Source organism: Hemicordylus capensis, chromosome 5 (genome assembly GCF_027244095.1).
Source record: "Hemicordylus capensis ecotype Gifberg chromosome 5, rHemCap1.1.pri, whole genome shotgun sequence".
In the NCBI taxonomy this organism is placed as follows: domain Eukaryota; kingdom Metazoa; phylum Chordata; class Lepidosauria; order Squamata; family Cordylidae; genus Hemicordylus; species Hemicordylus capensis.
In genome coordinates, this window is record NC_069661.1 from 217,640,692 (window position 1) to 217,653,248 (window position 12,557).

The window sequence follows — 12,557 nt, forward strand, 5'->3', positions numbered from 1 at the left end:
TGATCCCTTGAGCGGCGGGGAAGGCTGTAGCAGCTTACTTTCCCTGCAGATGATCTAGAACAGGGATTCTCAACATTGGGTCCCCAGATGTTCTTGGACTTCAACTCCCATAATCCCCAACCAAAGGCCACTGGGGCTGGGGATTATGGGAGTTGAAGTCCAAGAACATCTGGGGACCCAACATTGAGAATCCCTGATCTAGAAGAGTTGCCAGGCGTGCAGATCACACACCCAGATGAGCCGCTGCTGCCCAGGCAGCACAGAGAAATCCCACAATGCACCATGCAAGTGTGCAGTGCATTGTGGGGATTCCCCCCCCCCCCACCGCAACAGCCTGCTCTTGTGTGAGTGCCGGCTGGGAGCAGCTGATGCTGACACACGAGCAGTTAGCCTGGATGAAGGCCGGGCTCTCACCCTTAACGCTGGCTAACTAGCGGGCTCCCTAGGCGGGTTTGCCACCGAGGCACCGCCGGGAGCCACACAGCTCCTAGCAGTTCTCCTGGGCAGCCAAGCCCAGTCTTGGCTGCTCAGGAGAATAGCCTCATAGATGGGAGGAGAGCTGGTCTTGTGGTAGCAAGCATGACTTGTCCCCATAGCTAAGCAGGGTCTGCCCTGGTTGCATATGAATGGGAGACTTGATGTGTGAACACTGCAAGATATTCCCCTCAGGGGATGAAGCTGCTCTGGGAAGGGCAGAAGGTTTCAAGTTCCCTCCCTGATAGCATCTCCAAGATAGGGCTGAGAGAGATTCCTGCCTGCAACCTTGGAGAAGCCGCTGCCAGTCTGTGAAGACAATACTGAGCTAGATAGACCAATGGTCTGACTCAGTATATGGCAGCTTCCTATGTTCCTATGCATTAGGATACAGTATTGAAATAAGGAATCGGGAACACCAGACACTCCCAGTACCGACTGGCAACCAATCCTATTCTGACCACTCTCCAGAACTGCCTCAGTTTCCAATTCGGCCATTGTGTCCGTAGATGATGAGAGTTTATTTATTTATTTATTTATTTATTTATTTATGATTGTTCAATTTTTATACCACCTTCCATAATGCATCTCAAGGCGATATACAAAAGTTAAAATACAATAAAATTCCATAATTGTCACATTTAAAACTTTAAAATCAATTAAACATTAAATCCATAAAACACCAAGAAACAATTAAAAAGAAACAAGTAAAAAAGCTGAGAAAGCTGGAAGCCTTATTTATTTTATGTGGAGCAGGGGGTTGCTATTTGAAAGGGAAAGCTGAAACAACAACAAATATTTATATATCGCTTTTCAACAAAAGTTTCCAGAGCGGTTTACATAGAGAAATAATAATAAAAGATCCCTATCCCCAAAGTGATCACAATCTAAAAAGAAACATAAGACAGATACCAGCAACAGTCACTGGAGGGGTACTGTGCTGGAGGTGGATAGGGCCAGTTGCTCTCCCCCGCTAAAGAGAATCACCACGTTAAAAAGGTGCCTCTCTTTGCTCAGTTAGCAGGGGACATGAAAAGCCTCTAAGCTACAGTCCAACAACATCTGGAGACCCCAGGTTGGGAACCCCTGTTTCATACGATTTCTGCAGGGGAAAGGGAGGAGAGAAACATCTAAAAATAAACAGGAATCAATTTGTTCATTGAGCTGGTCACAGTCTCGATATAGATTTTCTAGCCAAATCTTCCAAGATTGTTGTCTTTACATTTGGAAGTTACTCATTCAGTTCCCAGGGCAGCAAGCAGGGGGATAGCCTTTTTATTTAGCTCAAGTCTTGGAGTCAGTGCTACTGGCATAAATTAGTGCTACTCTGATGATTTCAGTGAGGTAATACAAATGTACGCCAATTCTGCCATCTAATGAAGCTTAATTATTTCACTGGAGAGTTGCTACTTCAGAGCTAGCAGATATTAATGCTGTGTGTGCACTTATGAAAGCAAGGGTGGCATATATTTGGGTATGTAGGCATCTCTGGGCACGGCCAAACTCTGACGTGCAGTATCAAATGCTTAAAACAGCTCAAGGGGAGAAGCTTCTTCATGATGAAGCAATGAGACCTTATACTCTGACAGCTCACACATTCAACTATCGACAGATGACTGCCAGCCAGTGATCCCTGTGATGGGGATGCCCAAATGTTGTTGACTACAACTCCCATCATCCCTAACCAAATGCCACTGCCGCTGAGGATTATGGGAGTGATAGTTAACAACATCTGGGAATCCCTGTTACGGGAATACCAATGGCCATCGACAGTCATGTATTCTACATGTCAGGGCAGTGATGGTGAAGGCAACCCAAAACACGTTGAATTCATTTCCAAGCTTGGGTCTCACAAGTCACCACTGTGAGAAATCACCAAATCACCTTGTGGCAGGAAGAGTGTTTGTGAACTACTATCTCTTTCCAATTTTAGAACACACTCATGTATGATGCACACTCAGTCTACGGTAGTTCAGTGGCATCCTGGCTGCATATTATTACTGCTACTACATTAGTAGCCGAGGGAAGAGCTCTCTCGTCTCCCAGCTGGACTTTGTCTTCTGCCTGTCAGCTTGCCTGGCAGGCAGACCTGCCCTCCTAGCTCGACTCGGTTGCCAGCAGGTGATTGGCAGAGCAGGCAGCTAGAAGGGCCTAGGTTTGATTTCTAGCGTCTACAGGTTGGAGTCTGCACCTTCCTCCTCCAGCTGGGAGGATGCACACTCTTGCCTCTTCCTGCCCCACTCCCCCATTAGAATGTGTGTCTCCATGTATTCTACGCATCATGGACTGAGAGGGTGAAAGGTATTAAAAACTGGGGGAAGATGGTATCTCCCTTTATTGTGCACATCATGGCCTGAGACTGTTATTAAAGAGGGAAAGTGTTATAATAATTGAAAACAAGACAGTCTCTGAAGTGTTGCCTCCTATCACAACCTGCCTGGGTGTTTTCCAGATTAAACCTTACAACGGTGTCACCATGGATGAGCACTAAAGTGTGCTTCTGCACTTCCTGAGTTGTGACACTGCAGTCCCTGCGCTGACAGCAAGGTGCTGTTCAGATTTCCGATGCCGTATCCCGGATTTTATCTTTGTGATAGTGCTACAATGTTGCAAGTCCATTGCAGAATAATAGCTGTATTTTCCCACTGTAGAAGTTTCGGATTCTGGGTATCGTTTCCAATATGATCCTGCCAAGTCTAAGCATTTTACCCATTTAGTGTGTAATCTGGAAAGCGCCCTGGCCCATAAGGCCTTTTAGGGAGAATCTCCTCCTGCTGGAGGTTGATTGGTGGCGACACATGCGAGGGCCTTCTCATTAGTGGCGATACATGCAAGGGCCTTCTCATTGGTGGCTCCCACTTTGTGGAACTTCCTGCCATGCAAAATCCACTTGGCGCCCTCCCTTGCCTGTTTTTCTATGTAAATTTAGCACCTTCCTCTTTTAGCAGACCTTTCCAAACACTTTTAAAATTTTGCTCCTCTGTTTTCTGCCTTCCCTCCCTACTTGGCTCTTGATGTTAAAGCTGCTTGACTGTTGTTAATTTATTATTTTATAAGTATAATCTATAATACTTATATACCACTTTTCAGCAAAAGCTCTCAAAGAGCAGATTGCATAGCAAAAATCTTTTTGAGAAGGTGGTTCTCTGTCTCGAAAAGTCTCACAGTTAAAAAAATAAGCATGAGGAAGATCTTAGCAGTGTTCCCTCTAAGGCGTGCGCATGCTCACCTATTTATTTATTTAGTACATTTCTATACCGCCCTATACAAAAAAGTCCCTGGACAGTTCACGATCTAAAAACCATCAAAACATAAACATGATTAAAACCATTTAAGAATACAGATTAAAACTCTAGAACCTGGAGCTTTAAAACTATAAACCGAAAGCCTGGCTAAACGGGTATGTTTTTAGGTCCTTCTTAAATACCTTCTGTGAAGAGGGAACTCTAATTTCATTAGAAAGTGCGTTTCAGAGTGCATTTTTGATGTCCACTCAGTCAATTTTAGATCCCGCCCAGGCTGAATCAGGAAGGCCCCACTCTGAATGCATGTGCATGCACACTGCCTTGATACTGCCGCTCATTCCGGACACAGATTGGGGGGGGATTAGAGAGAATGCTGGACCTCAGCAATAGCCACTTTGAGGAATGCTATGCCAGGCTGAAGAGGACCAGTTGCTTCCCCCACTGCTAAATATAAGAGCAATATCACTTTAAAAGGTGCCTCTTTGCCCAGTTAGCAGGGGCAATTGATTGCTGCTAGCTGCCTTTCTGACATTTGTGGAGAGGGGCAGGATACAAATATTTTTCAATATGCATCAATATGCCGGGCACTTGGCAGAACAACATAGGCAAGAAGAGGAGACTCGGCTCCTGAGAAGACCATAGAAGAAGAGAAGTAGCAACAGCAGCAAGGTGGGAATATGAACATAAGAACAGCCCTGCTGGATCAGGCCCAAGGCCCATCTAGTCCAGCATCCTGTTTCGCACAGTGGCCCACCAGATGCCTCTGGAAGCCTCCAGGCAGGAGTTGGGGGCATGCCCTCTCTCCTGCTATTACTCCCCTGCAAATAGTACTCAGAGGCATCCTGCCTTTGAGGCTGGAGGTGGCCTATAGTCCCCTGACTAGTAGCCATTGATAGGCCTCTCCTCCATGAAGTTATCCAAACCCAAGCATACCCTGCTTGTGTCATATACGGATCTGTTTGTAATATCCATATACTAGGGATGTGCACAAACCAAGGTCCATGTACAGGTTTGGTGCCACAGGGAGGGCAGCAGTGAGTGAGATCTTTAAATAAAAGGAAAGGAGGCCCTTACCTGCTCTCAGCAGCCACATGCAGCTTCCTGCTGTGGCAGCACTTGTCCCAAATATTTGCACGGCGCCAGCACACACATGGCATCCGCGAAAGTGCAGGTGCCATTTCTGTGGTCAGCATGGTGTTGCTGACCACACCCACGGTGCCCACCCACGTGTGGATGCCATGTGTCTGCTGGCGCCGCGCACGGGTACTTGGGACAAGTGCCGCAGCAGGAAACTGCATGTGGCGACAGAGAGCAGGTAAGGGCCTGCTCTCCTTTTATGTAAAGGTCCTGCTCACCACTCCCCTCTCTGCCAAGCCGATCCGGTTTGGACTTGGTCCAAACTGGTTCGGTGCCAAACCTGTGCAGGAACCTCGGTTCATGCACATCCCTTGCTAACATGACCTTGATCTGTTGCAAACATGATCTTTGTTTGGCATAACCCATATGCAGACTTTCAGTTGGTGAAACCAGCTACTTGATAGGAATCCTGAATTTAGGAGTCTGGGGGTCACCACACACGATTGCATGTTTCCCCAGGTAAACAAATGATATTACACAGTTTACAACCGATGGATCAAAAGACACACATTTTATGATCCACTGAGCAAACCTCTGTGCAACTTGAATAAGTTAATCATGTGATTTTGATATTGTAGGGCTCATAGGTTGTAAAGTTGTGCCGTCGAGTCGGTGTCGACTCCTGGCAACCAAAGAGTCATGTGGTTTTCTTGGTAGAATACAGGAGGGATTTACCATTTCTTCCTCCCATGCAGTATGAGATGATGCCTTTCAGCATTTTCCTGTATCACTAATGCCCGATATAGGTGTTTCCCATAGTGTGAGAAACATACCAGCAGGGATTCGAACCGGCAACCTCTTGCTCTCTAGGCAAGTTATTTCTCCGCTGCACCATATGTTGGTGGCTGCTACACTTGTTGTAGGAAATGGTTAATATCCACTTCATTTCTGTTCTCTGAATGAAGTCATCCGAGTGAAGCTGACCAAATGTTAATTAGACACATTTTTTGCCCATTTACATGTTTGGCCTTCAAAGGAGGGAATTTGGATGGCCCCAAACCCTAAATCAGGGCTGCACAACTTTGGACCACAACTCCCACCATCCGCACCCACAGTAGCCAATAATCAGGTATTATAGAAGTTGTAGGCTAATGTCTGCAGAAGGCCAAAATTGTGCAGCCCTGACCTAGCCTAGGAAAAAGGAAAGATTGGGCCCTCGAGTCGGTGTTGACTCCTGGCGACCACAGAGCCCTGCGGTTTTCTTGGTAGAATACAGGAGGGGTTTACCATTGCCTCCTCCCACACACTATGAGAGGATGCCTTTCAGCATCTTCCTATATCGCTGCTGCCCGATACAGGTGTTTCCCCATAGTCTCGGAAACATACCAGCAGGGATTCGAACTGACAGCCTCTTGCTCCCTAGGCAAGTTGCTTCCCCACTGTGCCATTAGGTGGCTGACCTAGCCTAGACCATACAAAAATTAGCCTTCCCTTCCCTACACACCACCCAAACTTATCCACTTTTGTTCAGTAGGAATAGGAAATGCAGAGATGGTGAATACAAGCATCTGCAAGAAGGAAGTTCCACTAACAAAAAAGAGAGTTGGCTGTCTCTTTTAAGTGTGTTCAAAGTGTGTTCAGCTGAGGCAAACTCATATGGCTGGTGACCAGACATGGTTCTCAATACTGGAGAAGAATTAATATGCGAATGCATAGCCTGCAGCGGGTGGAATGGAGCAGACAAGATCTTACCCCTTGTAATTTCCCTTCCTTTGGCAGGAAACACTATTTGGCAAGCTTAATTCCAACTCAACATTCATGTGAGACTGAACAGAATAATAGTCATGTGAAATGATAGAGACTCACAAGGTGAAGAGTCTTTACATTTTATAATGTAATATATGTAATACAGCCACAACGGAGCTCACACAAGGGCCCTCACCAAGAGACAATCTCATTTTCCTTCCAGCTTCTTCACTCAAGTGATAAATGTGTCCACTGTGCTTCAGACAGAATGTCCACTTCTAAACATTTTTCGACGCACCACCTGAATATTCATGTATTTTGTGCCTTCATTCTCTTAATTTTCTCCTTAAAAATAAGCATTTTTTTTAAAGTGCCGGAATGCACTTGTGGTTCTTGAGGACATCAGAGAGAGCCGATCAGCACCACACACAGCCAGTTTTTGCCTGAAACTCCACCCACCAGCAGAGCTCACCTCTGGAGAGGAATAGGTATATTTGGAGTGAGCGTGGCGAGGCTATTTACAACCTGGTCCCACTACAAAATCCTGTGCCAGTGTGGCATACAGCCAATGCGGTATAGTGATTAGAGTGTCAGTCTAACACCAGGGAGACCCTGCATCAAACCCCCACTCAGCCATGAGATTCACTAGCTGATCTTAGATCAGTTATCTTCTCTCAGACTAATCTACTTCACAGTGTTAGGAGGATGAAATGAGGAGAGGGAAAAAGAACCATATTCACCACCCTATGTTCCTTGGAGGAAGTACCAACTAAGCATGTAAGAAAATAGACATTACATGTGTCTTTAACATGCAAAGGTAAAGTGTGCCATCAAGTCGATTTCAACTCCTGGCACCCACAGAGCCCTGTGGTTTGCTTTTGGTAGAATACAGGAGGGGTTTACCATTGCCTCCTCCTGCGCAGTATGAGATGATGCCTTTCAGCATCTTCCTATATTGCTCACACAAGGGCCCTCGCCATGGTACCAGCGGGGATACCAACTGGCAACCTTCTGCTTGTTAGTCAAGCATTTCCCCACTGTACCACTTAAGGTGACATTTTTTGCAGGGACTTTTTTGCTGGCCCATGGGAAGGAAATTCCTGCAGCAACAGCAGGAGCCATGAAGAGCACTTGGCTTGACATGTGACAAGCAGAAGCAGCTCAATGCATTTGTCCACTTGAGACCAGATGTTCCTCACCCATCTTGCTGGTCCTGCCCCTATATCAAAGCCCACTAGCACCATCCCTCATCCCCCTTCCTCCCCACCGCCGACTCCAACCTTCTGCTCCCTTGCTAATTTTCGTGTAATTAATGTGCTGAAAGTCGTCCTTGGCCCCTGTACACCAAGTCATGGTCGTTTCCGGCCCACCAGGACATTTTAGTTATGCACCCCTGATCTAAGCCATGCCTTTAGGATCAAGGTCAAGCCATGCCTTTAGGATCAAGGTCCTGCTCTCCTCGCTCACATTATGATAAGAAAAACAATAGGTACAGTGTTCCTTGGATGCGTTACAGCACCTGTACAAGTTATGAATTATCATAGCTGTAAGAGTTTACAGTTATGCAAATAGAGGAAGTGTGGTAGCTTAGCAAGCCAAGTATTCTCAACAAAAACACCACAATACACAATGGTGAATTAAACACATTATATTCTACCCCTACTGAATATGGATACAAATCCATAGATTATAGACCATTGAGAGGAGAGCTGGTCTTGTGGTAGCAAGCATGACTTGTCCCTTAGCTAAGCAGGGTCTGCCCTGGTTGCATACAAAAGGGAGACTAGAAGTCAGAGCACTGTAAGATATTTCCCCTGCTCTGGGAAGAGCATCTAGTTCCAAGTTCCCTCTCAGGCTTCTCCAAGATAGGGCTGAGAGAGATTCCTGCTTGCAACCTTGGAGAAGCTGCTGCCAGTCTGTGAAGACATTACTGAGCTAGATAGACCAATGGTCTGACTCAGTATATGGCAGCTTCCTATGTTCCTGTTCCTAAATCCTACCTACTATACCTGTTGCTTCACTTCACTTATTTCACGGATTGTTGTCTCCCCCACTGTCAAGATTTAGATCAGGGTGGCATAATTCCAGCCCATCATCAGCTGTTTTAAGACTTCAGCTCCCATCATCTGTAGCCACAGTGGCCAGTAGTCAGGGATTATGGAAGTTGTAGTCCAACATCTGCAGGAGGGCCAAAGTTGTGCAGTCCTGATTTAGGTTATAAGTCCCTTTGGGCACAAGGACTTGCCCTGTTCCTTCTTTTCTCGTTTAAGTATTGATATATATCTCCCCATTGTTTCAGATCAATCACAGCCACCTCTGACTACTACTTCTCCCTGCCTAGTCAGCTGGTCTCCCTTCCAGCCACACTTTTAGAAACTCACTACAGTATAGCACACAGATCATCAAAAATTACTGAGCAGCACCAAATGTCTCTGTGTATGGAAGCTGTTACTAAATGTGGCCTTAAATGAAAGAATTTTCTAATCAGAGCAATAACTAGACAGTGAAACAAATCACTAGTTATAGACTTGCATTCCTGAGAAGCTGTAAACATGCATCAAAGATAGTCCAGAACAGGCTAAAGATTGTGCTGGGGGGGCAGGCGGGGAGTGTATGTGGCAAAAATGTCTGTGAAAACCACAAAACCTAATTGCACCTTAGAAATATATCCTCATATAATGAGTGTTCATATATCCATTTACATTTTTGATACTGTCCAGGTATCCTGATGCAAATATTTGATATAAAAAGCAGGAAATATCACTTTCCATTTTATACATATGCAGTCATTATGTTTACAGTTGATCACTTTTTAAAAATGATCTTGCAGTGCAATCTCGCACATGTCAATTGAGAAGTCCATGTCAATAGGATTACTCTCAAGTAAGTGTGTATAGGATTACAGCTTAACAAGTTCTCTGCCTTTATGTTTTGCCTACAACTGAACATAGCAGTATCTTTGATCCCTGCCCAGTTCCACTCCCCTTGGATTAAGTAATTTTCCTTTAAATCCATGTGACAGAATATTCAGAAATAAATAAATAGCCTCACACAGTAATTACCACTAGTAGCAGTACTAAATAATCAAATTATACAGAACTGACTCCTATCATGCTGTCATACGCAGGGCTCCAACAACATCTAGGATAACCAGATATCGTTCTGATCCCACTATTCTAGAAGCAGGTCCCTTTTTGCAAGGCATCAAACTCCAGGGAATAAAACCGATGCCTTCATTTCTCACACAACTGGAAGGAATTAAAAACACAAGCTGGTCTTACCACCTGCCCAAAAGGCAGGGCATTTTCCACACCAGCACTCACAAATCAGATCAACACGCCCATAGTGTAGATTTCTGTTTGAGATCGATGCGCCGTGAATAGGTACTACTTAGACCAGTTTCAGAGGTCCTTCTCTGGGTCCCTAACACCCTTTGAAGGGTGGGTGGGAATCAGATCTAGGGCCTTAAGAACACCATGCCTCTGTGGAGCATCCTTCCCAAGGATGTCTTCATGATGCCTACTCTGGTGTTTTTAAAAGCATGGATGAAGACTCTGTTATTCTGTTGTGCCTTTGGTTTAGGTGTTCCTCAAAGTTTGACCAATTTTAGTTCTGCCCATTTGATACTTTTATTGAATGGTGATTTTATAAATAAATTGTCAGCCACTGTACATCACACAATATAGAAAAACCAAAGCTGTAGTATATTCCCTAAAGAAACACACCAAGCCAAACAGGAGCACTACGTTCTTCCCCCAGGTGACTCCTACCTCCCTTTCCTCAACCATCTCCCTTGTGTCTATATACAGATTGTAAGCCCAGCAGGGCAGGGACCTATCTTCTCATCTTTTGCAAAACACCACATACAAGGATGGCATTATATAAACAACAACAGAGAGCAAGTAGTGCCTCTCGGTAATTCTGGCAAATCATGCCAAACACTACACAGGAACAAACTGACCCACCCACTTGACCTCTAGCCAGTTTGGTCCAGGACAGATTCCTTCCTGATCCCAGACATGGGAGAAACCCACCCACCCAGCAAGTTTCCTTCCGTGCCCAGAGAAAATGTCATATGCCAAACAGCTCCAGACTATTCTCCAGTGTGTCTGTTTTTAACACAACCTGGAATCTCTCCTATAAGAGGTTACTAAAACTTTGGTTACACCACTCCCCCCACCCTCCGGCTCAGCCAAACTGTCTCTGACCATCCCTTGCCCTCTGTCATCAAGCTTCCAGCCCCGCTTATGGCGTAGGAAATCCCTTTTCGCATAGTACTTCAGAAGACAGAACACCGCCATGCCTTGGAACAGAGAACTGGCCCTTTATAACCGGGGGGTGGGGGCGGGTTTGGGACAAGTAAACGTCGGTTTGTCTGGATCCTCATGACCACCCTCGCCCCAACCCAGCCCTCAAATCACAGCCGCCATCTGGGTCCTCCATAGTCAGATTACCGCACATGACCAAGGCCTCAGCACGTGCATACACATGGTTAACATGAGCCATGAGTAACTCCTATGTTATTGAGTGATTTCCTGCCTTTTGCAGCTGTCTCGGCTCCCTCGTAACTGGATCTGCGTGAACCGAAGGCAAAACAGAGCACGTTTTGCTTTCTTCACTCTTGGGTCTGGATCATTTCTGAAGATCCCTTCCCCACAACAACAACAACAACGTCTCTAAATAAACCTTTAATTTTTTTTAAAAAAAAAAAAACCCAACTCATCCTAATAAGCATTCTTGTCTCTCCCTGAAGAAAATCAACACTAACTCCTCACAAAATGCACACGCCAACTCCCTATGAGAGCCATAAACACTGTTTCCTATCACATTTTCAGTTTCTCTGCTCCTCGCCCTGTAGGGAAGGCATTAAAAGCCGACACTGAAAAGACGCACCACCACCCAGAAACAGAAACACCCTCGTCCTTCGTTCTCTGACGTCGGTAAGTTTCCCTACTACACAGTTACAAACCGAGGCTCCACTTACTTCACAGCACCCCACCGAATCAGGCTTTGTCTGTTGTCCTTCTCCTTCTCTTGATGTCCTCAAAGAGCCCCTTCCTCTTGCTTATTTTGCTTTCAGATCACCTTGTTTGTTTCTGTAAATGAAGTTGTTGTTTTCCGAGGAGAATGGCTGAGCTAGGCTCTGCGCTGTGATCTGCTGAGTTGTAATATGAGTTTCCTGGAATTACTCACTCACAGGATTCTTTTCATTCATAAAAACACAGTCATGCGATGACATCATTCTTTCCCCTCCCTCCCCATCTTAGTGAAGGGCAAAGGCAGAGAGAGGTGAAAGGAAGCTGCCATCTTGGTACTGGGCACTAATTTTAAAGGGACCGGCACCTAATGTTTTCCCTCTAGTATTGATCATCCTTAGAATCAATACATCACCTTGATCTCTACTCTGATACAAATTAGTGCAACATTTGAGTAAAAAAGAGAATGATTGGGCCTCAAAAAGCAAAAAAAGCCAGTCTCAGCTACTACCAACCTCAATTTATAAATACACTTATTTTAAATAAACGATTCCCTTATTCCTGTATCCTTTCGCTCACATTTCTTATATTTTTATGTACAAGAGTCTGAAACTTAACAGATGTGTAATGGCAGAAAACCAACAGGTGGAGTCAGTCCTATTTCCATGTTGCAGAAAGCATAATCATTGGTTGAATTTCTGCCTGTTATGGAGCTGTTAAAAGCACAGTCCTGAAGACTGATAGTTCTCTGACTTCAGAGGACAGAACACTCTGCTTCTGTGGTGGTCTCTCTCCTTTCTGCTCATTCTTGACATGGCCTCCTGTACCCTGGGTTAGCAATTTATACCTCTGAGTGAAATAATTAGACATATTTAATATTGTTACTCACTCACACCACTTCCTCAAAAAGTTCCAAGGACAAAGTGTCAAAGTTTACTTTAGATGAGAGAGAACACTATAAACACACAGTGTCTTTGTAATATTTGCAAGCAAAGCATATTGTAACCAAACAGGCACTCCTACAGCAGGCAAGAAATCT

General features: G+C 45.1%; 1 protein-coding gene across 1 annotated transcript in view; it reads right to left on the reverse strand.

Moving 5' to 3' along the window:
• Positions 1-11,796, reverse strand: part of MAFF (MAF bZIP transcription factor F) — a 37,975-nt gene extending 26,179 nt beyond the window's left edge. The window contains exon 1 of the mRNA XM_053254826.1: positions 11,527-11,796. The gene's annotated coding sequence lies outside the window, so the exon portion shown is untranslated. The remainder of the gene's footprint in view (positions 1-11,526) is intronic.
• Between the last annotated feature and the right edge of the window lie 761 nt (positions 11,797-12,557).